The sequence below is a fragment of the Ailuropoda melanoleuca genome, chromosome 2, assembly GCF_002007445.2.
Source record: "Ailuropoda melanoleuca isolate Jingjing chromosome 2, ASM200744v2, whole genome shotgun sequence".
Lineage (NCBI taxonomy): Eukaryota > Metazoa > Chordata > Mammalia > Carnivora > Ursidae > Ailuropoda > Ailuropoda melanoleuca.
In genome coordinates this window covers 171,255,260-171,281,686 of record NC_048219.1, presented here as the reverse complement: position 1 = coordinate 171,281,686, position 26,427 = coordinate 171,255,260, and the positions used below count along the sequence as shown (strand labels likewise).

Sequence of the window (26,427 nt, the reverse complement as noted above, 5' to 3'; positions counted from 1 at the left end):
GCATGATTTCTATTCCCTAGGAACATCTCATAGTCTAGGACAGTTTCTGGGGCTCCAGCCATCACATTTGAATTCCAGCCAACATGAAGGTGAGAGACAGACAAGGGAACACCCCTTTTCCCATTTTTGCTTATTTCTTGCTGACCAGAACTTAGTTGTGGCCTTACCCAGCCATTTGACCTAGTATTTATCCAGGTGGCCAAATGTACCAGTTACCCATCACAAGTGTTACTGCTATAGAACAGCAGTTCTAAATGCATCAGAATCTACTGCAAGACTTGCTGAAACCCAAGTTTCTCATTCAGTAAGAGGCAAGAATTTGCATTTCTAGCAAGCTCCCATGTGTTGCTGATACTGCTGGTCCAGGACCATGCTTTGAGAACCACTACCCACCCTAGAAGAAGGGGAGCATGGATATTTGGGGAGCAGTCTCTGATTTGGAACATAATTTGGACTTCACTCATTTACATGTTTGTGCTGAGACAGATTATGCTTTGTGAGGTCAAGTCTCTCATCTTCGATATGTCAGATCTGGAGAGCTATACACAATTTATTCATTTTTGTAGGAGGTTGGTATTTCGGTTATCTATTGCTATGTAACAAACTACCCCAAAACAAGCTTAAAGCATTCATTCACTTGCAATTTTGTAGGTCTGCCATTTGAGCAGGACTCAGTGCAGAAGGCTTGCCTCTCTTCTCCACGTGCGAGCCAGTCGTGACCAAGGCTGGAGGATGCAACATGGCTTCACTCACTCATCCGGGGCTGGGCACCTTGGCGCTCCTCTAGGAGACTTTTTCTAGCAGTATAGCCTGAACGTCCTTACTTGGAGGCTTTCTCATACCTTTATAGATATAAAAGTTTATACACGAGGAGAACACAATTAGGAATAAGTTCATCAACATTTTCTTGTTGGCCTTCTTTAGATACATGGCTGTTTTGATTGAAAGTTGAGATCTCAAATTTTGAAAGTCAGCATTTAAAAATAATGTTGTCACATCCATACAATGTGAATTAATGCTCTAAAAGAGGGCAAGTTTATAGTGTATTTTTATACGTTGTGTTACTTAGGCTGAGGGTAAGAGACTCCTCTCCCTCCGCCCCCAATGAAATCTCTACAAGTGCTTGAAATTCCACCAGGAGGGATTATTTGTTCAAGCATTGCTCATTTTCACTGGATTCTTACGTAGCAAATGCTTCTAGGAAGGGAAGGGTGGAACTAAGTAGCACTGTACTATGAATAATTTAGAAGAATAGTCTTCTCAGAGAATCCTGAGAGTCCTGGATGCCTTTGGAAGAAGGGGGTGCTGAAGGCAGGAGCTTGGCCAGATGGGGGTGGGGGCCTAAGATTGGTTAAGATAGAGTTACCGAACCTCAATTTCTCTACCTCGTACTGCTGCTTACTTGGGTGGCATGCGTTAGGCTTATGTGATGTTAACACAACCGATTTCGTACCGACTTTTTATTGTGGAGAGAACATTTTGTTCCTATAATATGATATCATACATTCTTTGTGTGTGTGTCTTTTTCCCTAAACACTTCCCCACAAAGAGTATTTCTTTACCCCTAAAATAGCTCCAGCTGCCTGCTGGAGATTTTTCTCTTATGATAACTTTGAGCTTTTGTGATTTTCCTTTGGAACGGACTATCTCCTCCAGCCCTTCCCTCTCACCCTAGTTTCCAAGGTCCAGAAGACAGTGCTGGCGTTCTTCTGGTGCTCTGAACTCGCCGGTCCACTGTGGGAAAATTCCGGCTGGGGCGGAGACGTGCTGCTGGCTCTCCAGGTGTTGAATGGACCGCAGAGGGGAGCTGCCCTGCAGCCTGTGTTTTCCTCATTTGAATAGCAAGCTTATTTCCGTCTTTGATTTCCTTAAGGGCACTGGGTCTCTCCTTTTCACGTCTCCCTTCACCCAGTGAAAACTAATCCAACTCAGAAGCCCCGAAGAGTTATATTCTCAGGAGCTGCCTTTGTTCGAGGAGCTAATACTGTGCAGAGCTGTGATTTTATTATTCCTGCAGAAAGCCAGAGCCTGTTCGCTGCTTCAGATGAAAAGCTCTGTGACTAACAGGATTCTTTCTTCATTGCTTTCTTTTTTTGGGTTACATTTCTCCCATTAGCTGCCAGGTTGTTTCACAACATTTCTCCCGGCTGAAGTGATTTATCACACAGAGTGAAGAAGTGGGGACTGTCTGCTTTCCTTTGACCCCCTGACAGCAGGGCTTCTACTCCTGCAATCAGCACAGGCCCACGGCCCATTACTTAGGGGGTGTGGGCCGAGCAAAGGAAACCTGACTCACAGCTGTTACCGTTCTGGAGAAGTCCCGGGATAGGGGTGGTGAGCCAGTTGGGGTGCAGCCTGCCTCCTGGTTCTCCCTCCTAAAGCCAAAGGCTCTTGGAAGACAAGCCTTGGTTTTGCAGCCAAACTAGAGATGGAGGTCCTTCTGCTGTAGTCCTGGGGATCTACTCCCTATGGATTTTACAGTTAGCTGGCGGCTGCTGTCATGAGAGTGACCGGGATTCTCTCTTTTAAGCCTCCGTGTAGGCTCCCACCCCCAACTCCCTAAGCTGGTTGGCAGGATCCCAGGGGATACCCACAGGCTATTGAAGACCCCTCTTGTTTGAGTGTCCTGTGTTGCTCTCCTTAGTCCCTCTTTTCTTCCCAGCCACTTCATAGAGACAAGCATGTTTTTTTGAAAATAAGTGGCAGTCGGGCAAATCCAATGGGTAGCTTAGTGTCATGACAGTAGCTGAAGAACCAGGTGATAAAGACACTCTAGTCTTGACAGTTTGCAGAGGTCCACCTGAAAAACAGGTGAGCCATGGGCAATGAATGAACTGGACAAAAGTGCTCATTTGCTCACGAGGTGGCCCAACTGGATGTCAACAGATGCAGAACAAATGTAAATACCGTCCCTGGTATCCCCTTGGGGAAATCTGTGCTGACGGGTTCTCCAGCCTCCAGCCTCTGTGCACGGGCTCCAGGGAACACCTAGAACCACCCCAGTGTCTCGCTCAGTGTGCTCTAAACGTGTAACCAGGACAAGAGAAACCATGCTGAGCATTTGAAACAGAGGGAATTTGATGCAGGTAAGTATTTACCTGGGAGACAAAGAGCTGCGGAGCCAGACAATGGACGGTGAGATAACCTGAAGAATGGGAACAGCTAGAAGCCACCGCTCCTACTTCTAAGCTGGAGGTCAAGGGTGGGGGGCAGGGAGGTGCTTTTTCACTAAGGAGGAGGAGGCCTGAGGGGCCTGTGGTGGAAAACCACTGTGCGAGTCTGTCTGCTGAAAGATGGAGCCAGAGAGGAGATACCAGAGACACTACACTGCCTTAGGCAGAGAGGGAGGGGGCGAAGTCCCCTGGGAAACACCGCTCACAAGGGTCAGTCTCCTGCGACCCAGCGCAGGGCAGCAGAGATAAGGGCTGGCGCAGGCAAGAAGCCGTGTGTGTGTGTGTGTGTGTGTGTGTGTGTGTGTGTGTGTGTGTGTGTGAGAGAGAGAGAGAGAGAGAGAGAGAGAGAGAGAGAGAGAGAGAGATGGGAGGAGATCAGAATCAAGTCTCACTGGGAGAAACCTAGTGTCTGCAGTGCCAGAAGGGACTCCTGGCTGCCCTGACTCCTGCCGTATAGTTCTCGCTAGGAATGCGGGGCACATGGATGTATGCATTTATTCAGGAATCACTGAACTATAATATTTAAATCGTACCTCAATAAAATGTAAAAATACACACACACAAAGACTATTAGGCTCTGGAGTCACACTGTCTGTTTGCTACTAGCTAGCTGTTCCAGACTGAACTGTGTCCCCTCCTCCCACCTCCCAAATTCATATGTTGAAGCCTTAACTCCCGATGTGACTGCATTGGGAGATAGGGCCTTTAAGAAGGGCACTAAGGATAAGTGAGGTTATAAGGGTGGGTCCCTAATCTCATAAGACTAGTGTCCTTGTAAGAAGAGAAAGAGAAACCAGTGATCTTTCGCTGCACAAAGGAAAGGCTGTGTGAGGACAGCAAGAAGGCAGCCATCTGCAAGTCAGGAAGAGAGGCTTCACCAGAAACCAACCCTGCCAAGCACAGTGATCTTGGTTTTTCAGCCTCTAAAATGCTGAGAAAATAAATTTTTGTTTTTAAATCACCCAGGCTGTGGTATTCACTACAGCAGCCTGAGCTGACTAATAGACTAGCTGTGTGACTTTGAGCAAATCACACAACTTCTGTCTACCTTATTGCTTCATCCGAAAAATGGAGATAACGAAGTTCCCTCCTCACAGATTTTGGGGACAATTAAGTGAGATAGGAGTTCAGAGTACTCAGCATGAATTATCATGTGTAGCTCTTACTCTTCATACCCCTGCATTTCTGCCTCAGTCTCCCTGCCTGGAATTCTGGGTCTCACCTCTCCTCAGATGCTGTCTCCAGCCCCCTAGCCTCACACAAGATCTTGCCTCTCCCTGTGTCCTCTTCCTGGCATCCTCCAGCTGACATGTGGGGTCCTGTTGGCATTGCTCAGACTGTCACCTGCCTTTCTTTTAGCTGTCTGTGCTCCACTTGCTGACACCCTCTCCACCCTGAGAATGTCATGTCCCTACAACTATGTGCTTTAGTCCATTCATCAAGTGGCTTGTGGCTGAGCCAGCTGTATTGGTTTCCCATGACCCTGTCCTTTCTGGTCCTGGCTGCATCCCACCAGCCCGGGTGCTTGGGTTGGCCCGGCATACTTCCTACCTCCGGCAGCTCTCCAGGCCACTTGCACAGACTCATGGAGCTGTGGCAGCCCCAGATTTCTTTTTTTTTTTTCTTTTAAATTTTTATTTTTTAAATTTTATTCATTTGAGAGAGAGAGAAGAATGAGTGAAAAAGCGCAAGCCTGGAGAGGGAGAAGCAGACCCCCTGCTGAGCAGGGAGCCCAACTCAGGGCTTGATCCCAGGACCCTGGGATCATGACCTGAGCCGAAGGCAGATGCTCAACTGACTGAGCCACCCGGGCAGCCCAGCTCTAGGCTTTTCTGTCTAGAAATGCATTGGGCTGGAAAGGGGTGAGTGGATGAGCTTGCTTTGGTATGTAGCAAAGTGCTCTTTCGTGGTTTTTTTTTTTTTTTAACTTACATTGTGGACTTATTTGGGGGTGGATTTGGGGAGAAATAATGAAAATTATGAATGTTTGTAGGGTTGGGGGGTATGGTAACAGGCAGATTGGAGACAACTTCCTAGCATCAGTCCCTTACTGGGCACATTGTTGCGAGTTTTATGTGGTATTAGAATCCATGGTTGTCTGTGTGAGGTTTGTTGCGTCATTTGTAAGCAGTGGTTTTCAGGTTTGCAGTGAATCATGTCTATTAGTTTCCAATAACCTTATATCTCAAATTTAACAGCGCAAACCAACACACACGTGTTATCTCACAGTTTCTGAAGTTTTTAGTCTTTTAAAATTGCACAAATGATACAAGCTGGTAATAACAAGCTTAAACACTGAGAAGTTTATAAAGCAAAAATGATAACATATGCCCTTATTCCCCTGTATTCTAACTCTCCTGGAGAAATGATTACTGGTCGCTGTGAGTACATCTATACACATTTTTTGCAGGATTAGATGAACATACGCTCATAGGATACATTCCTCCCCCCTTTTTTTTTGAAACGAGAATGAGCTCACACTTCAATTAGGTGGGACTTCTGTTTGCAAGTGATAGAAACTCTGCATCAACCATTTTTGGCAAAAAGAGGAATTTAGTGGCAGAAGAATTTAAACCACAGGACTCAATGTCTCTGTTTTTCTCTCTGCTTCTCACAGACCAGCATTCTCTACAAGCTGGAACTCTGGTCACCAGAGGCTGCCTGGCTCCCAATGCCAGGCTTCCCCACGCAGAGGGCTTACCCCTTGCCTTTAGCTCTAAATAAAGCATTCCCAAGAAGGACGTTGACTGGCCGTATCATTTAAAGTACTTTTGGCTGCAAATAACAGAAACCCCAACTGTGAGTGACTTAGTAGAGATTTGTTCTTTTCATGGAACAAGATGTCTAGAGGTACACAGTTGTTCTGGAGCCCAGGGACGCCATGCTTCTGCATGCACCTGTTTCTTGGCCATTCTCTTGGTCCTCCCCTCAGGGTTGCAAGATGGGTACAAGAGCTCTACACAGCACATTCTCATCTGACAGTGTCTTTCTTTACCTGGCTTCTCTCTGAAGCAAAACCCAAGACACAGGCTGTCGTGCTGTGGCCCAGAGAGGTGATGGCAGGAAGCAGAAGTAAGGACTGAGGGAGTGAATCTGGGAAAGAGGGACAGCCAACATAAGGAAGCTTTACTGAGTGGGATGGGGCTGTGGGCGTCCTGCTAGCACCTTCTTAGGGGCCTTATGAAATCTATCTCTAGGACCGTCTGCTGGGGGACAACGAGGGAAACATTCCTCTATCGGCATCTTCTCTCCTCCCCTAACTAAACAGTATGACGATGGACATGTTTTCCAGTCACTGTGTGTGTATATGGTATACTCAGTTTGTGGCCGCATTGTTAGACAGATGGGCCACACTTGTCTACTGTATTATTGGGAGTTCAGACTGAAGTCCTGGTTTTATATGAAGTTGTCACAAACGTTGAAAGGAGCATGGCTTCCCTCCCCTCCTCCTGGTCCCAGAACTGAGGGACTTTTATCTCATTTCAAGGCTTTGGCACTTTGAAAAATAAAGCAATATTTCATCTTGCCAAAACATAAGTATTTCACACTAACCTATTCAGAACAAAAATAGAAAAGAGGTAAAAATAGCTTCTGAGTAGCCAAATAGATGTCAAAGAGTTACAAATTTCGGCTGGACCGGGCAGCCCTGTGTGCGATGTCACTCTGGTTTGGGCTGAAATCTCACACACTTGCAAGAGAGAGCTTTGATAGGACCCTGTTTAACCTCATTTTACTTACAATTCTAACTAGCTTGGTATCCTAGTTACTATTTCCACAAATGAGAAGGGGAAGGAAGCTGCTAAAGGAAGCCACACTGCCAACTCAAATCAAAAAAGGGACCACGGACGGTAACAAAAACAAAACAGCAGAAACAATAACGCAAAACCTTTTAAAAAAATGTCCCAAACATGCAAAAGAATACTGATATTCTGCTACCATGGAACAGGAAAATAATGGAGGCTCCCAGCCAGAAAGAATTGTTACAGTCACATTCAGAGTCCTCTTGACAAGGCATGGAAATGAAGAATTTATTTTATGCTGTTGTATCTTTTCATGCAGTATTGATTCAGTATGATTGTTCTTTTTGTGCAATATTTTGGAGAGATTTCCCAATATGTAGGTTTCAAATGATGAAAAAAGTTGATTCTAAAATCTCTGGGGAACATCAGTGTCCAAACAACTGGTTTCCATGGAGTTTTAGCCACAAAATCTCCTCCAGCAAACTGGTTGGGTAACCATAGAGTGATTTCTCTACCTCTCTGCGTAAGGGGGGGGATTTTGACCAGCCTCCTCCTCTAATTCAGGCCAGCAGTGCTGCATTTCATGAGTGCCCTGGGACAGTCATTAGCCATCCTTGTACAGTGGTGGGTTAAGGTTGGTAGGCAAATGTGGAGGCTTGTATCCATCCTCCTAGAAATTTTCCAGAAATGTTTGAGGTGAGCTGGAATGGAGGGGCAAGAAAATAATTTTTTGTTAACCAGGATATTAGTGTGTTTGTGAGTGTGTGTGCTTGTGTGTGTACCCGCTCACTTGAAATTGGCTTATAGCATTGAATAGAGAATTTTTTTTTTGCTTTGTTCCAGAATCTTGTTACTTATTACTGTTATTACTGGCATCAATGTTACCACTCCATTTTGTCCATTCACTGTTATTTCTTCCTTTGTTCTTCCTGTTTTTTGTTTTGTTTTGTTTTACATGTTGCAGTAGACAAAAGAATGTCCCCCCAAAAAGATACATGTCCTAATCACCAGAAACAGTGTATATGTTGTATTACATGGTGAGAGGATTTAAGGTTGCAGGTGGAATTAAAATTGCTAATCAGCTGGCTTTAAAAGAATGAGATTATCCTGGATTACCTGGTAGGCCAAATGTAATCACAAGATTCTTTAAGGGAGCAAAGCAGAGACAAAAAAGAAAAAGAGAAATGGCACTGTGAGAAAGACCTGCCTTTGATGACTTTGAAGATGGAAGGGACTCACCAGTTGAGTACAGCCTCTAGCAGCTGGAACCGGCGAGAAAAATAGAATCTCTTCTACAGCCTCCGGAAAGGAATGCAGCCCTGCCAAAACCTTGCTTAGCCCAGTGAGACCCACTTTGAACTTCTGACTTCCAGAACTCTGAGATAATAAATTTATGTTGTTTTAAGCCACGGAGTTTGTGGCAATTTGTTCCAGCAGCAGTAGAAAAAGGAATGCACATTTAAGACATATTTATGAAGTGTTTACTGTGTGCTCACCATTGTGTATGGGGAGAAGAGACAATAGTAATGTCAACGTTGTCACACCTTCTCACAAGTGATTGATGGTTCAGAAGATGAAATAAGGCTTTATTTCTGTTATACAGGCCTTTAGCTGTCATTGTGTAATGCTCCTAGTTGCACAGGTAACTTGATGAATCTTATCACCCACATTTATTAGTGCCCTTTCTCTGCTAGAAGCTGCGTGTGCAATGATAAGGGAGATAGACTGATGAACAGTTACTTAATATAACCAAGAAGAATTCTTCCTCTCTGCTACAACGCAATCTGCTCCTCCTGCCATCGTTTTCTAATCTCTCAATTCCCCAAACTCCAGATCTACAAAGTAGCTGGAGCAGAGGTTTTCACCCAGTGGTGTATGTGGTGGTTGTGGTGGGTGTGAAGGGGCAGGTGAAAATACAATGCCTAGACCTGCCCCTGGAGATTCTGGCTCAGTAGTCTGAAGAAGCGTTTGGCTATAGGTTTTTTTGGGTGAAAGCTCCCAATGTAATTCTTTACCTTGCTTTAGAGAGTGAGAGAAATATAACACTAATGGTTTACAAAAATTACTTGTTAAATTTTTTTTGTTGTTATAATATAGGTGGTACCATGTTATTTAATTACAATGTGATGCAATTATAAATTCCCAACAAGAGAGTCATTCAAAATCTGCATTTGGGAATTAACAAAGCACACTCCTGAATAATTCATTTTGGGGATGAAGAGGGAGTCAGGGTGAAATTGCAAAATATTCAGAATGAAACCACAGTGATAGTGGTATGCATCAAAAACCATAGAAAGCAGCCAAAGTGACATTCAGAGGGAAATGTATAGCCTACAGGTGATTAGAAAACAAGAAAGCTTGAACATAAAGTACCCAGCTTAAGAAGATACAAAAGGCACAACAAAAATTAATCCTAAAGAGTGGGTGAGTTTGCAGAAGATTACATATAAAAGCAAAATTAATGAGCAAAATAATCTCAGTGGCATTGGTTAATGAGACCCAAAGTTTGTTCTTTAAAAAAATGAATAAAACATTCTTTGGTTATGATAAATAAATGGTAGCAGTAATAGTAGCAGTGGTGGTAGTGGTTGTAGCAATAAGCATCTATAATGCTCTGTGTCATGTGCTTCCCTACATTTCTGGACACTCTTTCCCGTGAGTGACATGCTGGCCGCTGAACTGGCAGCACAGCCACGTTGTGCAATGCTGAGCCAAAGCATTTAAGAGCCTCTGTTTGATCCTCCCTCTCCCTCTCTTCCCCTTCCTTTGATGTGCGCTTGAAAGCCAGGTGCCGAGATAGCGAAGCCATTCCATGGAAGCAGCCTGGGTGACTGTCCAGGATGACTGACATCCCCAAATGAAGGACAGATGCTCTGGGGAATTGCTCAATTGACATGGCCCTCTGTGTGAGCAAGAAATTAAGTCACTGACTCATGTTTTAATGTAGCACAGCCTGGCTCACCCTGACTAATTCATGTTTCATAAAATGTGGCCTTTCTAGAGGATCTCTCGATTGTTTGATACATATTCGTAACGTAGCCAATGTATTGTGAACGTGGAAGTGCAGGGAGTGAGTGGAAAAGGAGGGAGAAGCTGAGCTCTTCAAAGTTAATTATTTTTCCTGTTTGTTGCCTGACAAATGTACCTGATGTCTCAATCAGTTACCAAGACTTACCGGCCCAGGTTGTTTGTGTCCACGAATATACGTCTACCTCAAATCCTGTAGAAGGGAGGGAAAGATAGTAAAACTCAGCATCAGCTCTTTTGTGGATTTCTAACTCCAATGGACTATTCATGCGATTTATCACGATTAAGTCATTGCAGCATTTTTTTCACCAAAATGCGAACATGGAAACAAAACGCAACCAACAGGTCGCTGCATTAAATGACCTATAACTGAATTAGAGCTGATTTCGCTGCTCATTCTCATGTTCAGAGTGCAATAGAGCAAGCCGTTCATTCGCATTCATTGAAACACTAGTTCCATGTTATTTGTACAGGAATGTTTTAAAGGATCATATTTCTGAAATGTATGGAATATTGAAGCATGCAGTGGTTTGGCATATGAAGTCAGCTTGTCTGAGTTCATATCCCAACTCCACCACCTTACTAGCTAGGTGAACTTGGGCATTGTTTAACCACTTTGAGCCTCAGTTTCCCTTTCTGTAGGATGGGAGTAACAAGAGTTACCACCACCTCAAGGGGTTGTGGTGGGGATTGGAAGTGATACTCTATGGAAGCTGCTCAACAGGTGTTGTCTGGATGCTGGTGGTGGTGATGGTGCTGCTCATGGCTGAGCAGGTTTGAGAGTAGTCTGGCCATACATGGCTGGCACTCACGAGCCACTCTGCCTCTTACTACCTGTGTATCTTTGAGCCACTTACCCTCTCTCATTTGCAATTTTCTCACGTATGAATGAGGATAATTATAGTTATCTGGTACACCTGTTGGGAAGATTAAGTCAGATAGAATATTACAAATAGTGTTTAGCTCAGAGACGGGTACACAAGGCACTCAACAAATGACAGCTATTATTATGAAAACGAGAAATTGGAAAACTGCTATTTAGTTTACCTAGATAGCATAAATATCTTTCAAAACAATATTCTGTGTTACCCTGCTCTTGTACTCCTTCCTGTGGCCTTAAACAGCACTATTATTATCCTCCGAATTACAGGTCAGATTCTGATACCAAGAATTCCCGTATGCTCTCTGATATATATATATATTTTTTAATATCTTGATTTCATGAAGTTTCACACCTGGAAACTTGAAAATCTTTTTGTTGCTGTTATGTAGATTTGACTCATCCCTGCTGGGTTTAACTCAGAGTCTGCATTTTTGTTTTTCTGCTTTTTTCTCCTTTCTTCCTCTTTCTGTCAGTCTTCCTTCTGGTCCTCCCTCCTTGGCTTCTTCCCTTCCTTTTTTATAATTAGATAGACCTCCAAACTGTAATCCTGGAAACTCCTGCAGCACGAAGGACAAGATCTGTTCTGTGGAAGAGCAACACTGAGAAAGCGACATCGAAGCTAACACTGACTTTTTTTGGATACCAGATGTCCATTTAATGGTCATCTACTTAGCCAGGCAGAGGCCACCATGGCTTCTATGGCTTTTGCTCTCATTTCTGCTTAAACTTTACATTCTCCATATTCATTTCAGATTGCAAACATTTCATAATTTTTAACCTATTTTTCTTTCTTCAATGCTACCATAAGCGTATTAGCTCCCAACTTTCTCTCTTGCTTACTAATTTTGTCCTTAAAGAAGATGGCAATCAAAATCCCATCTCGTCTTGCAAAGTAACTCAACAGTATAAAAGGGTATTGCTTTCGGGTCAAATCCCGGCCACACAGGGGAAAGTGTTCTACGCAAAGCCAACGATTTTTTCCTTGGATTCCGAGACTATATCTGTTTGTTTGGCACCAAGCTGCAGGGGAAACTGAGTTATCTAGATTGTCTCCAAGAAAGAAGATTCCCACTTTCTGAAAATGTTGTATTTTATTTCTGGAGAAGAAAAAGTACCCATGGTGTTGATGCTAATTTAATAGTAACAGCTATTGTGTGGGGCTTATTATCTTTTCTCTGAAGAGGGGAGGGTCATGGTGAGGTTTGAGGAACTGGGGAGAGAATCCTTTCTTCAGGCACATCTGACAAGGCTCCTAGAAGAACAACGGTGGGAGAAGCAAGGGCAGGTTTGTGGTCAGCGCCCTTGGCCCTTCTGGGGAGTGGGGGCACAGCTGTGCACTTCCATTTTGAGGGGGCAAGATGGCACAATGGCAAAGAGCACAGGCTCCGGAGGCAGACCTAGCCAGCTCCCAGGGCCAGCTCTCTCATTTGCTAGTTGTATGACCTTGTCTAAATGGCTGAAGTTCACCAAGCCGTGGTGTCCTCATCAGTGAACGTGGGGCACCAGTGGTGGCTTTCCTTCGGGGCTGTCATGAGGATCGAGAGCGCGCACGGAGAGCATTTCACACAGTGCCAGGCATGTGGGGAACTCAGTAAATGTGTAGTATTGTAGCGGCTGTTTTCAAATTGCTGTTATGTTATTATCCTTATTAAATTCTACAATTTAATAATTTAGTTGAGGAATGACAGTTTTTCCCCCTCTTTCAAGCAGTCATGTGATCCTTGACGTCTACCCCTGGCTTCAAAGCAGCCTTATTTAAAATGGCTTATTGCTTCTCCCGTGTTTTCTGTTTGTTTGACTATAAAGAGGTTAAGCCATCCTCTTTCCTTCCTTCCCACTCTTTTTTCTTATCTGTTTGAATACAATAAAACACCTTGCCTACTGTGGGTTTCCCTGTACGCCGCCGCGGCCGGCCGTGTAGACATCAGAGAAAAGTGGTTGCTTGCTCCTGACATTTGAAATGTGGACTTGACTGCAGCGGATCCCTGCTGATGAGAAAGAGTTCTAGAACTCTCGGGGGCCTGATTGCGTGGGTATAAAGGACTCGGGCTCTGGGTCTCACTAGGGGTGATATCATTTTTTGGAGCCTGGGGACTTTGACGAGCTGTTTTTGGTCTGGTTTCAGGGGACTCCCCAGATATCTGTGTGACCTTCTTGGAGGCTTCTTCCTCCCTGGTTAATTATGTGCCAGGATGTGAGAGGAGGGTCATCTCTGTCCCCCCCCCCCCGCCCCCCGGATTTTGTCAGCTACACAGAAGCTGGGAGAAGTAAATGTCAGCCTCTGGCTGAAACTGAGAGGTGGCAAGGAGACAGAGGTCTGAAGACAGACACGGGCAAGTGAATCCTGAAGCCGCAGGGCTGGGATATTTTGGCTTAAATGACCTGTGACGGCTTTATCACTTTATTTTGTTTTTGTGGATATGTTTCTTTACTTACAGGAGTGCTTTCACACTGAGGAGAAAAACACAGACTTTTCCTCCCTGTGTTTTCCTTTACTCTCACATGGCTATCCCATTTGCGACGCCTCTGACACTTCTGGTCACCAGATGTGTGATCCCAGCAGAAATTCCCTGATACTAGTGGTGTTCTACAATTGAACTCAGTTTGGACGTTGCTTACCTAGAATCAGGGTCGGATCCCACAGGTCAAAGTTTCAGTCAGGAGACGGCTCCATATCAGATGCAGATCATAGGTCCCCGGTTGCCCACAACTTCTACCCGATTGGCTAGAAAGTGAACGTTCCCATGACCCCCTCCTCAGGTTCAATTAGTTTGCTAGGGCGCTTTACAGAACTCAGGGAAACACGCTTCCCGGTTTATTAAACAATGTGTTGAAGGAAACAGATGAAGAGCCAGGTGAAGAGATACATAGGGCGAGGTCAGGGAAGGTCCCAAACCCAGGAGCTTCTGTTCCCATGGAGCTGGGGCGTGTCACCCTCCAGGACACGGATGCGCTCAACAGCCTGGAAGCTCCCTGAACCCCACATTATTGGGATTTTAGGATGACATTATGAGACAAGATCAGTGATTAAGTCCATTTCGAGCCCTTCTCCCTCCTCAAGAGAATGGAGGGTGGGGGTATGGAGCTGAAAATTCCAAATTTCTAATCATGGCTTGTCTTTCCTGTGACCACCCTTCATCCAGGAGATATCCAGGAGCCCACCCGGATATCATCTCATGAGAACAAAAGGCATTCCTAACACCCAGGAAATTACAAGGGTTTATGAGCTCCATGCCAGTCACTGGGGGCATAGACCCACATATATTTTCCATTACCTTGCATGCACATGTCAACGGGCATGATCCTCGACAACCTTTTGAGGGAGGCAAGGGTGGTTCCGGTGCTATTTGGCAGAGAAGAAAAAGGAATGCTTTCCCTAATAAGTTTTCCTAATGAGTGGCAACGCGTTTCTCATTCCAAGTGTAGAATGTTTTTGGCTGGGCTGACCTTATTCCTAGGTAAAGACTATCGTATGGCCTTAGGCTCATTGGGACAATCTCCAGGCACCAAATTACTTCTACTTTTCTGCAGTGATTTTCTGAAATTCTATTATTTCACGTCACTCATACATTTGATTGAATCGGCACCACTCGAACCCTCACCTTCAAAATGCGAAGACTCCCGAGCAGGGGGAGGTAAGTCGTACATGGTAAATCAGTTTGCCAAATTCACTTCTTTCTTGGCTTCAGCTGAGCTCAGGGTGGTTAGGGATGGGAATGTTGATGGCAGATGGGGAGAAGGAGGCTCTGCATCTTCAAGCACTGTCTGAGAAGAGCAGACCTCAGAGGGCGTCTTGGTTTTCCATTGCTGTGTAAGAATGACCGGAACCTTAGTCGCTTAAAGTAACACACATTTATTATCTTGCAGTTTCTGGAGGTTGGGCGTCAGGACGTGGCTTAGCTGGGTGCTCTGCTTGGGGTCTTGCAAAGGTACGAGCAGAATGCTGGCTGGGCCGCGTTCTTTCCTGAACTTGGGATCTTCTTCCAAGCTCACACGGCTGGATGTTGGCAGAATTCAGTTCCTTGTGGTCAGAGAACTGAGCCCCTCGGTTCCTAGAGACAGCCTGTAGCTCCCTGCTGCATGCCTCTCTCCGCTGCTATGCTGCAGCTCACAACATGGCAACTCGCTTCTTCAAGGCCAACCATAGATTTTCTCTCTTGAGTCTCTGAGGTGGAGTGTTAGACAGTGTAATGTCATCATGGGAGTGACGTTTTGAGATTTCACCTGAAAATCTGGATCTTTCAGCGAAGATGGACCCACATCCTCAGTGGGAAACAGCTGGTGGGTGAGTAGCAGCTGCCCCCTTGGACGTGGAAGGATCTCTTTCGTTTCCCAGAGTCCACGCCTTCCACCAATGCTGCGCATGTTCAGCAGCGATCTGTTTTAGTCCTGCCGTGTGCCCTCGGGTCTAGCGTGGGCTTTTGAGTTTGTGACCCGGGATTCTCATCTGAAGAGACTGAGGAAATGTTTGACTCCAGGAAATGGAATAAGGAGGCTGTGGTTGAAGACAAGGGGTGGGGCTGAAGCCAACATGGCTCCACACCCTCTCCTGTGTCGAATTATAAAATCAAGAAAGTGGGACTGAACAAATCTGGGGTCTATTCCTGGTTCTGCTCTCACATGGATGGATTTTGGTCTATAATTTAGTCTCTCTGAGCCTCAGCTTCCTCAGCTGGAAAGCCTCCCTTTCCCCAGAATTTCTGATTCAATTAGGCTTGGGTTGGAGCCTAAGAATCTGTAATTTTGACAAGTGCCCAAGGTGACTCAGTGGTCAGGCCAGTTTGCAGGATGAGTCCATTCACAACTGGACATTAGCCAGCAGCTAAGGGATCAGGAAATAAGAGCCAGTATTTTTTTGGAGAAAGTCATTGACAGTTGGGGCTTACCTAAGCAGGCTAGTTTTCAGGGAAATATTCCAGTTCCAGAAAGAATATTCCAGGGAAAAAAATAGAAAAATAGGAGTTGAGAATCTGGGAAATTGAGTCAGAAACTGAACCATATAAACCAGGGTGTCATGGTGGGGTGGGGGGGTGGTGGAAGTGTGTATGGAGTACACTGGGTCCCCGCCTGCCAGCCTCCTTCCCAGGCTGGCTTCCTACAGTTCATAGTTGCTTGCTGCAGGGACTGACAACTTGTATCTTATATCTCAAAATAGTTTGTAAGCTACTGATGGGGCAGGGCTACCCAGCCCAGCCAAAAGCAGGGGCTCCGTAAATGCTGGTTGAATAAGCAAATCAATAAAAAGTAAACATTTGCCAGGGTCTGCTGCTTGGCACTCTCTCACTCCGAATCCTTCTGAACCTCTCTGAGAACACTGAGAGAGGTTCTCCTCTGTCTCTCAGCAAACTCCTTCTATTGAACTGAGTACAATCTATAGAGAGATTATAGTTAACAAGGGGCCCAATGTAGAGAAAATCTTTTATTTCCAGCCAAGAACAAATCAAGTGCCTCTAATGTCCTGGTTTGAAAATGCAAAGCTCTAATTTGTCAATGGAAAAAAAATCCTTTTGGTTTCTGAGTGTCGAATTCTGGAACACATTTTCTCAACCAAGGGGGATTTTTAGTAACTTACAGGTGCAGAAAGTCTCACCGTAGGCAAATGTGGGTTTTATCATTACACGATCATGTTTGAAAATATAAGAGAATTAGTCTAATACAAATGCTAATACAAGTAGTCTAATACAAATGCTGATTGTTACAAAGCTTTGTGATTAAAAGAAAATGAGATTTATCGAACTGTGCACTTTAATATCGTTGGTCGATCATATCTCACTAAAGGTGTAAAAATAAGAAGACATGAAGTGTAGAAGGATACTTGTGCATAATGAAGCCCTGCTGAGGGTAAGACTTTCCTTCCCTTAAAATATATTTTGGTCAACTAATTCATATATTTTTGGTCCTATCTCTTTTTACCACACAACATTGGTTTGGTATAATGACCCAAGAGAGCCTTTAAATATTTCATAGCTGATGGTCCTGATGAAAACTTAACTCATATCAAAGTTATTTCTTATTTATGGGCTTCTGAGGGCATCAGTAGTGCTCCGCGAAGCATGGGAAACACACGTTTACGCTCTGGGCCTTCTGTGAGTACTTAGCATTTAGAAAGCAGTGACAGGTATGAGCGTGAGTGGCTTTGTGAGTTATTTGGGGTGATAGCCTCCTGGGAGGAATGACATGCTGTCCTGCTTGGGGGAAAATGATTATACAGGTATGGTCACCAGTCACAGCATTTAGAGTCATTTTTCTAGAAGTGGTGATGACCATTTAAGGGACAGAAGTGTTGGGGAGGGTAGATGGGGAAAAGAAAGGCATTTGAAATGAGGGAAACAATGTGACCAAGGCACAAAGGTGCTGTATCCAGTGTATTTATGGACATATTTGGGGACTAGAATTTAATGGGGCTGGGTAACGTGGTGAGCCTGGATTATGAAGGCTCTGGAGAGGCAAGCCTTGCAATTTTAGCAAATGGAAATAGGAGGCTTTCTTTTCTTTCTTTCTTTCTTTTTTTAGAGAGAGAGAGAGAAAGCACGCGCAAGGCGGGGGTTGGGGGTGTTGGTGGCGGTGGTGGAGGGGCAGAGGAAGAGGGAGAGAGAGAATCTCAAGGAGACTCCCCACTGAGCGTGGAGCCCAAAGTGGGGCTCTGTCTTACAACCCTGAGATCATGACCTGAGCTGAAATCAAGAGTCGGACGCTTAACAGACTGAGCCACCCAGGCGCCCCGGAAATAGATTTTCTATTGAAGGCTTCTGAGGACACAAATGCTATAACAGTAATAAATTTTTTATTGAAGGATTACTATGTACAGATAGTGGCGTAAGTGCTCTTGTGTGTACTGACTCACAGCAACCCTGTGATGTAAACACTCTTTTCAGTGTCTCATTTTTTAAGTGAGGAAACCAGGCACAGGAAAGTGGCTGTAGTAGGATTTGAACTCAGGCTGTTTGGCTCCAGAGCAAATGCACTTAATCGGTAGGCTGTCTAGTACTCCTTAATGTGGTAAGTGGGTATTTAAGGAAGGTTACTCTGGTGGTGATGTTCAGTGTTAATTGCAAGGAAAAAATAGCCTGGCAATGAGCAATGCAGTTAGGAGGCTACGGCAATAATTCTAGGCGCACCGGAAGCCATTCACATCTCTGCTTCCGACCTTTCCATCGCTTGACTTCATCCATCCCTACTAGTCCTATGCTGATTCCAGACACCATTATTTTCTGCCTCCTCTTTGCTCTTCTGGAATCCATTCTCCAGTCTGTAGTCAGAGGGCCCTCGTAAAGGGCAAAGCTGAGCGGGTCGCTCCCTTGATTAAACCTTCCGTGTAAAATGTCCACCCTTCATGAGCCGGCTCTCATTTTCTCCTCCAGCCCCATTTCCAGGCACCTGTGTCCTTTCACACCAATAAATGTTAGCTGTTATTATTACCCTGTCACACCCCACTTGTCACACCATTGTATTTGCTGAATGAAGAAAGTCAGTGAGTAGGAAGTGGGATTAAGAGATGGATATGAATTAAGAGGCAGATGTCTGATTTAACACTTCCTCCCCACCTATGGGCCTGGGGCAAAGAAATCCAGGGGAAAAGGATTTACCTTTCTATTTCTAGGCCTTGGGAATCTTGCTTTCTTGACCCCATCTGGCAAATACTGTGTCTTTCAGCACTGCCCTTTTGGAGGGTCTGTTTCCAGGCCTGCCTCCCTTGCATGTCCCTTGACTCCTCACTCTGCTGCCCAGAAGCTTGGGGGCTGGCCACGCTTACTGCACGCAACTCCAGCTGTAGGAAGCTGGCCTCAGAGCCCCCGCCCCTCTGCTGCCTTGGGGAAGGGAATTCAGATCATTTCAAGAGAAAAAGAAAGGATGATTCAAAGATGAGTAGATAGTTTCAAGATGGCTGACTCAGAGAATGACTAGGAGAAGAAAGCTGGAGGGGTGAAGAGGAGGACAGTGACTGTGCCAGTGAAGAGCAGGGGGCCTCTACAGACAGTAGGGCTGGGCTTCAACGCAGTGCCTGACCTCAGGCATGCCCCCCAACCACCTCCAGCCTCAGCTCACTCTCCCTCACTGGGGGCAATCACAGTACCTGCTTTACAGGAGTATCAAGAAGGGGAAAGGAAAACTGGCCCTGGGGCACTCAGCGTGGTGGCCCAGGGCAGGAAGCATCCTCTAAAAGTCAGCAGGGATTAGTGTAAGTGGGAAGTGACAACAAAAGTGTGTGCTCTATACCAGAGCCTTCCAAACTTCCTGGTCTCAGGAGGGCCCCTTTATACTCTTAAACATTACTCAGAACTTGAAAGAGTTTTGTTTATATGTATATCTAGTAATACTTAACACATTGGAAATTAAAACCTGAGAATATTTATTTATTAATAATTATTAATTAAATAATTAAAATATTTTTTAAATTCATGTAAGAACAATAACAAACGCATTATATGTTACCATAGTTTTTAAAATGAGAAATAATCATTTTTTTCCAAGGTTAAAGTACGTGGAAGAGTGGCATTGCTTTAGACTTTTGCCCATCTCCTAATGTCTTTTTTAATAGAGGACAGCTGGGTGATCACACTATCTGCTGTGCCTTCGCGTGTCATGGGACTTCTGGAGAATTCCACCGTGCATTTCTCAGAGAACGAGAGTAAACAAGGCAGATAACATCTTGGTGTTCTTAGGAAATAGTCATAACCTCAGTGACTGTCTGAAAGAGTCCCAGGGACCTTTCAGGGTTCCCAGAACACACTTTGAGAACCACTGAACTAAAAGAGCATTTTGAACAAAACAGAAACAAAAAACACTTTATCAATTTGTGACTAAAGATCATGCCAAAAATGAAATTATGTATCATTGCCATCGCATGGGCAAAAACTAAAGAGTCTGACAACATCAGGTGTGTCTGAGGTTGTGGAACATCTGGAACCTTCAGCCCCAGGCAGCAGGGGTATACATTGGTTCAACCACTTTATTCGATGTTACCATAATCGACTCTATTCATACTCCTACCACCCAGCTATTCCACTTCTGAGGAGAACTGAGGAACAAATTATGCTATCTTTATAGAATAGAATAGTGCAATTAACTGCAACAATGAATAGTAACAGGAATGGAATACAGGTAACCCTTGAAAAACATGGTTTGGGCTGTGCAGGTCCACTTACATGCAGATTTTTTTCAATCAATACGGTACAGTACTGTAACTATATTCTCTTCCATATAATTTTCTTAGTAACAGTTTTTTCTCTAGCTTACTTTATTGTGAGAATACAGTATGTAATACATACACAAAATACGTGTTAATCTACTGTTTATGTTGGGTAAGTCTTCGGGTCAGTGATAGGCTATTAGCAGTTATGTTTTTGAGGAGTCAGATATATATATATGTAGATTTTCAACTGTGCGGGGTGTTGGACCCCCCCAGGTTGTTCAAGGGTCAACTCTGCTATAATAATAGTAATGTGATATATTCCCATGATAGAATGCTACTCTTAAAAATAAATTCATTAGAGACATGTTAATATGAATAAATCTCAGAAACAATGTTGAACAAACTGAGTAAAAGAGATGCAAGTCCAGAGTACCATTTATGTACGGTTTGAAAATATGCAAACAAAACTATGTGTTACTGGAGTGCCTGTGTGGCTCAGTCGGTTAAGTGTCCACCTTCCGCTCAGGTCATGATCTCAGGGTCCTGGGATTGAGCCCCAGATCAGGTTCCCTGCTCAGCGGGCAGTCTGCTTCTCTCTCTTCCTCTGCCCCTCCCCCTACTTGTTCTCTTTCTCTCTCAGATAAATAAATAAAATCTTTTAAAAACCCAAAAAACTGTATGTTACTGATGGATACATACATATGCAGTGAAAGCATACAATCAGCATGGAATGAGAAGCACCAGATTCAGGGCAGAGATCACCCCTGAAGAGTGAGGGAAAGGCAATGACATCGGGCGGGGGAGTTTTGGTAGGATTAACTATATCTGTAATGTTTTAATTTATCTATTTTTAAAATCTGAATTAAAAAAATAAAGTTCTGTTTAAGCAATTATTTGCTGGGAAAGAGAATATGGCAAGAAAATGAGGCCATGACAATAAAAATTGGAACTCTCTGTAAAAAGCCTGGGGACAGTGCCCCCCAATTCCTTCACTCACGTTGACTGTGTGGACAGGGTCCAGTGAGGGGCCACTGAGTTCCAAAGGCTCATTTGTAGTTCATTCTTGGGCACTCACCGTGGATTTTCCCATAGAAACAGTTAAGCAAGTTGCCTACATGCCCAGATGAGGCTGGTCTGCCCGGCCCCAGAAACTTGTTAACGTCACAACCTGCCTGACCAAGGCAAGGAGACGAGCAGGGCTGAGAAGCAGTTCCCTTGGAAAGTTTGCTGTGGCTTGCACAGCCAGGAACAGATCCTCCCCTGGCAGCCTTGGCCTGACCCTCACTCTACCTCCCTTCCAGCCCCGTGTTAGGGAGGGGATTCTCACATTTCCGAGCCCTTCAAGGTTGGCGTGGTGGGATCCCTATTTGGCAGGGCAGTCTGGGGTGTGTATTTCTGTGGGCGGGTGGTCTGGGATTTGGAGGCCAGGAGATTGGGGGGGCAAACCTTCCAGCCCACACCTCTGAGTTGAGACAGCTCTTTATCCCCATCATCTTAAGAGTCATCACTCACTGATTTTTTGCCAAGACCTTTTTTATTTCCTCTTTTACTGCCAGCCTGGTTGCTCCTGGCCTGAGATTCTCTCCTCTGTTCTACAGAGGAAAGAGCCTCCTGAGGCTTGCCGTACAGTAGACGCGCGGCTGCTGGTGACTCCAGAATTTTCTTATAGGCAGGCTTAGGGGTGTTGATTTGGTTGGAAAGAAGGGTTTGAAGCTGTATTTATGTACCATTTTACGTAAGATGGAGCTAATATTCGTTGTCCCTAGTCAATAGGGTGGGGGCTGATGGAGAGATGGAGGTTGAGGCGAAAATACCATTCCCCAACCCCCAGTCTTCCTACCCAACTCAACAGAAGTCAATTCTCCTTCTTGCCTTCCTCCACTCTTCTCAATGTCTGATGCGAGCACTCAGCTTAGAGATTTGGGGGGAAAGGGAGAGACCAAAAATAAAAGGCAAAAGGAAAGTCAAGAATTCTTTAAGAGGAGCGCCTGGCACTGGTGAAGTGCACGACTCTTGACCTCAAGGTTGTGAGTTTGAGCCCCATGTTGCGTGTGGAGCCTACTTAAAAAAAAAAATTCTCTAAGAGAGTCCCATACGTGTTGGCCTTGATACGCACTGAAGCATATATCCAATTCATTAAAAATACATTTTAAACTATATTATAAGCTTTTATCAGTAGTAATAACATATATATAAAAAGATACTACTCATCTTGTTTCTCAGAATCTGTAGTCTCTCATGCTTCATTCCCCCTTCTGACAAACTGAGGGCTTCAGAGGGAAGGGGGTGGGGGAATGGGATAGACTGGTGATGGGTGGGTAGTAAGGAGGGCACGTATTGCATGGTGCACTGGGTGTTATACGCAACTAATGAATCATCGAACTTCACATCAAAAACCAGGGATGTACTATATGGTGTCTAACATAATATAATAAAAAAATATTATTATAAGAGGAAAAAAAAGATACTACTCATCATTCCAACCAAACTGTTCTCATTTTCGGACACTCACTTCCACTCCTCATTACGTGTTTGTATGGCTGGAGGTCCTGGGGCAGAGACTGTTGATCTTATTATTCTTACTAATGAATACATGTTTCTCTGTGTTCCCACCTACTTGTCACACGTATTTATTTATTTTTCTTCCCCCTGGCTTTACTGAGATATAACTGACACATAACAGTGCCTAAGTGTCAGGTGGTCACCATGATGATTTGATATGCGTATATACTGGGAAGTGGTCACCACGGTATGTTTCACAACATCCGTTACCTCACACAGTTACAATATTCTTTTCTTGCGATGAGGACTTTTAAGATCTACTCCCTCAGAAATTTTCAAATATACAATACAGTAGTCCTCATGCTGTACATTACTCCCCCAGGGCTTAGGTGTCTTAGAGCTGGAAGTTTGTACTTTTTGACCCCCTTTGCCCGTTTCTGCCACCCCCCACTCTGTGACTCTGATAACCGCCAATCTATTGTTCTCTATGAGTTCGTTTTTGATTTTTTTTTAAGATTCCACATACACACACTTTTTTTTTTCCTTTTTTAAATGCCTGGTAATACTTTGTTGAGTGGATATTAACGGATTAGAGAAAGGGTACCTGAGTTCTACCTGGGGAGAACATAAGGCCTCACAGAGTTAATGGAAGCATTCTAATACTTGTATTAGGCTACAAGAGACGTAGCCTGCTTACAGTAGTGTCACCAAAGAATAAAGGCTAATTGTGGGTTGGCTGTGCTTATCTATAACCATATCTTCACCTTTGTTCTTTAAAAAAAAACCCCACCCTTTTAAGGGAAGTCAATCTCTCCAGGGTCACCCTGCCACCTCTTTTTTTTTTTTTTTCCCATTTAGAGACCAAGTTTCACATAGTTGATAATTCTGGGTCTCAGCCTAGGAAAAGGACCTATGTAGCTTCATTTCCATTTCAAGAAAGAAGCTCAATTCACTTCACCTTCCCTCTTCCCCACATAAGAGTTACTTGTAAGAGTTACTTCGGTGGGTGGAGAGTGGGGTGAAGGCCAGAGCAGGGTTTTGGGATGAGGCAGCTGGAAAACTACTGGGGCCATGCTAAAATATTTTTTAAGCACTGCTGGGTTTTTTGAGCCAGTCACTGAGCAAGGCTGCTAGGTCCTGGAAATACAGATGAAAGATGTTTCCTGCTCTCAAGCTGCTCGCTGTACAGAAAGGTGTTGAATGCGGGAAGAATGCACAGCCTAGGAGGTCAAGGGGTCGCCTAGCCCGCACAGGGCTGATGCTCTCGCTGAGCTGGGTAGGGTTCCTCTAGGAATTAGTCCATTTATGCAATTGCATTACATGAGACAATTCAGGAGCCAGACCATGAAGGACCTTGTATGTGTGGTAGGGGGCTTCTCTCCCCTCCCCACAGCAGCCCACGTAAGAAGTTATAAGGGACAGAAGAAGTGAGTGATGAAGGTTTACTCTTCCGTCCTCCCCTCAGATTTTCCTTGTTTTCTCCTTGACTGCCCCCACAGATTTGTCCTGAAATAGGGTTGTAGTTGGGGAAGAGAAGGGAGGGGAGAGACAGAAGGAGAAAGAAATCCCTAAGAACACAAGGTAGAGGAAAGGGGGGTTTGGAGACACCTCGCTGGTGTAGTCTTCTGTACTTAAGAGATGTACGCAATGTAGGCATCTGCAAGCCAGAGACCGTCGTAGAAATAAATTTCCCATGCCACCGAGCAATTCATCAGCCCCAGACTTCATCTCCTAGTTATTTATGAGTTTATATAACTTGAATAAAGGCCAGGCAAGTTTTTCTGACTTTGGTTCTTCATTCAGTAAGTTTATTTTGGACTATTTTTTTCCTATGACCAAGTTCAAAGTTAGGTTGACACACTAACTAAAAGGCGAAGAGGACGGATGTTTGAGGTAAATAAAGCAGTCATTCTGATACATTCCTAATCCCAAGCCAATTTCTCTCTCGACAACGAGGCAATTAAACACAGTGACAGGTGTTTTTACTTGCGATATATCACTATGACTCTAGATTTTATCTGATGATATATTGACATCTCAACTTTGTAAAGTTTTTAAAATTTTTTATTTATTTATTAAAGATTTTATCTATTTGAGAGAGAGAAAGAGAGAGGGCAGGGGAAGGGGCAGAGAGAGAGGGGGAGAGAGAATCTCAAGCAGACTCTGGGCTGAGCTTGGAACCCAAGACGTCATGACCTGAGGCAGAAGGGTCTGATACCCAGTGATAGAGCCACCCAGGTGCCCCTGTAAAGTTTGGTTTTGTTTTTTTTTTAAACCATCTTTAACTTTCCAATGTTTTTAAACTTCTGTGAGGTTAAAAATATATATGATGTTTTAAAAAATTACTGAGCTTAACTTGAAATTTCTTTCTGTTGTGATTTGAGTCTAAGGCTAAGCGATGACCAAAGCACTATTTGAACATCTGAAAGATTATGTTGATTCCTTTAGCAATACTTTTGAGCAATCATTTCAATCTGCTTAAAAGTTATTTGAAGACTTTTTAGTGGAACAACCATGATTCAAGAGTGATAAAGATTTCAACTCGAAGAATAAACTACATAACGTTTCAAACCTATTATGGTCTAGAAGATCCTATGTCATGCTAGGGTTTCGTTTTGAAGCAAGAAATGGAAATTAAAATCAATTGGAAAAGTCAAGTAAGAGATCATTCAAAAGCCTCATATTAAAAAGACTTTAAGGGGCACCTGGGTGGCTCAGTCAGTGAAGCGTGTGCCTTCAGCTCAGGTCATGATCCCAGGAACCTGGGATCGAGACCCACATCGGTTCCCTGCTCAGCAGGGAGTCTGCTTCTCCCTCTCCCTCTGCCACTCTCCCCGCTTGTGCTCTCTCTCTCTCTCTCTCTGTCAAATAAACAAGTAAAATCTTAAAAAAAAAAAAAAAGAAAGAAAGAAAGAAAGAAAGAAAGAAAAGAAAAAGAAAAAGACTTTAAGAGGAGGGCGCCTGAAGGTCTCAGTTGGTTAAGCGTCTGACTCTTGATTTCGGCTCAGGTCATGATGTCAGAGTGGTAAGATCTAGCCCTGTGTTGGGCTCCGTGCTCAGTGGGAGTCTGTTTGAGATTCTCTCTCTTCCTCTCCTTCTGCCCCTTCCCCGTGCTCATCTTTTCTCTCTCTTTCTAAAAAAAAAAAAAAAAAGGCTTTAAGAGGAAAATAACATGAACTGTGATTTCATCAAAATGAGGTGTAAAAGATAAACAGATGGGGGGATACTGCAGGAAGAAAAATGTTATAATAAATTTACTGTTTCTCCTTCCAAATACTTTCTAAAAATAATCAAACCTGTAAAAGTTACATAATGTGCAATTAGTAATGCTTCATTGTATCCCTTTTGGCCTTTCTTTCCCTTTTTCTCCTATGTCTGCCTGTGACCATATAGACAGACCCTGAAGGCATGTACTCCCCAAAACCTGTAAGGGGCGAGAAAGGACAGACCCATAGTTGGGATTTTGTTCACCTTCGTGGAAGAGAGACTTGGTTTCTCTGGCGTAGACAAGGAGCGCTGGTGTTTTCCTCACAAGACGCAAAATCTGGGCGGGCAGTCCCGAGCAGGTGCTGGTGCCTGAGGAAGTCACGGAGGACCTGGGCTCCTTCCTGCCACTCGTCACTTTGGCTCCCCTGCCAGGCATTGTGTCTACGCTCCAGGCAAGTAAAGAAGGAGGAAGGGCAAAGTGAAGGGCAGAGAAGCTCCACCCTGTGAGTTTTGCTTTCATTAGCCATCGGCCACTGCGGGTTTCCATGGTCACCTCCATCCATAAGGGAATCCAGGAGCTGGGAGGGCTTTTAACCAGGTGCTATGCCATCCCAAGTAGAATTGAGTTCTTTTGATAAGGAAGAAGGGCAGTCTGCTTCTCTTCCTGATTTTGAAAGTATTTACTTTATCCCATTTGGCATAAAATGGGAGGTTAGGATTAATCTAGTTCTCTTATGACCTTTCATCTCCTGATGTACCTCG

General features: G+C 44.3%; 2 long non-coding RNA genes across 6 annotated transcripts in view; both read left to right on the top strand.

The window, feature by feature from the left end:
* LOC117801130 overlaps window positions 1-26,427 on the top strand; it is a 106,033-nt gene that overhangs the window by 20,662 nt on the left and 58,944 nt on the right. The gene's annotated exons all lie outside the window — the stretch shown is intronic.
* On the top strand, window positions 653-16,555 carry LOC117801131. The gene is made up of 2 exons (XR_004623591.1): window positions 653-14,458; window positions 14,691-16,555. It is a non-coding gene; the product is annotated as an uncharacterized LOC117801131 (long non-coding RNA).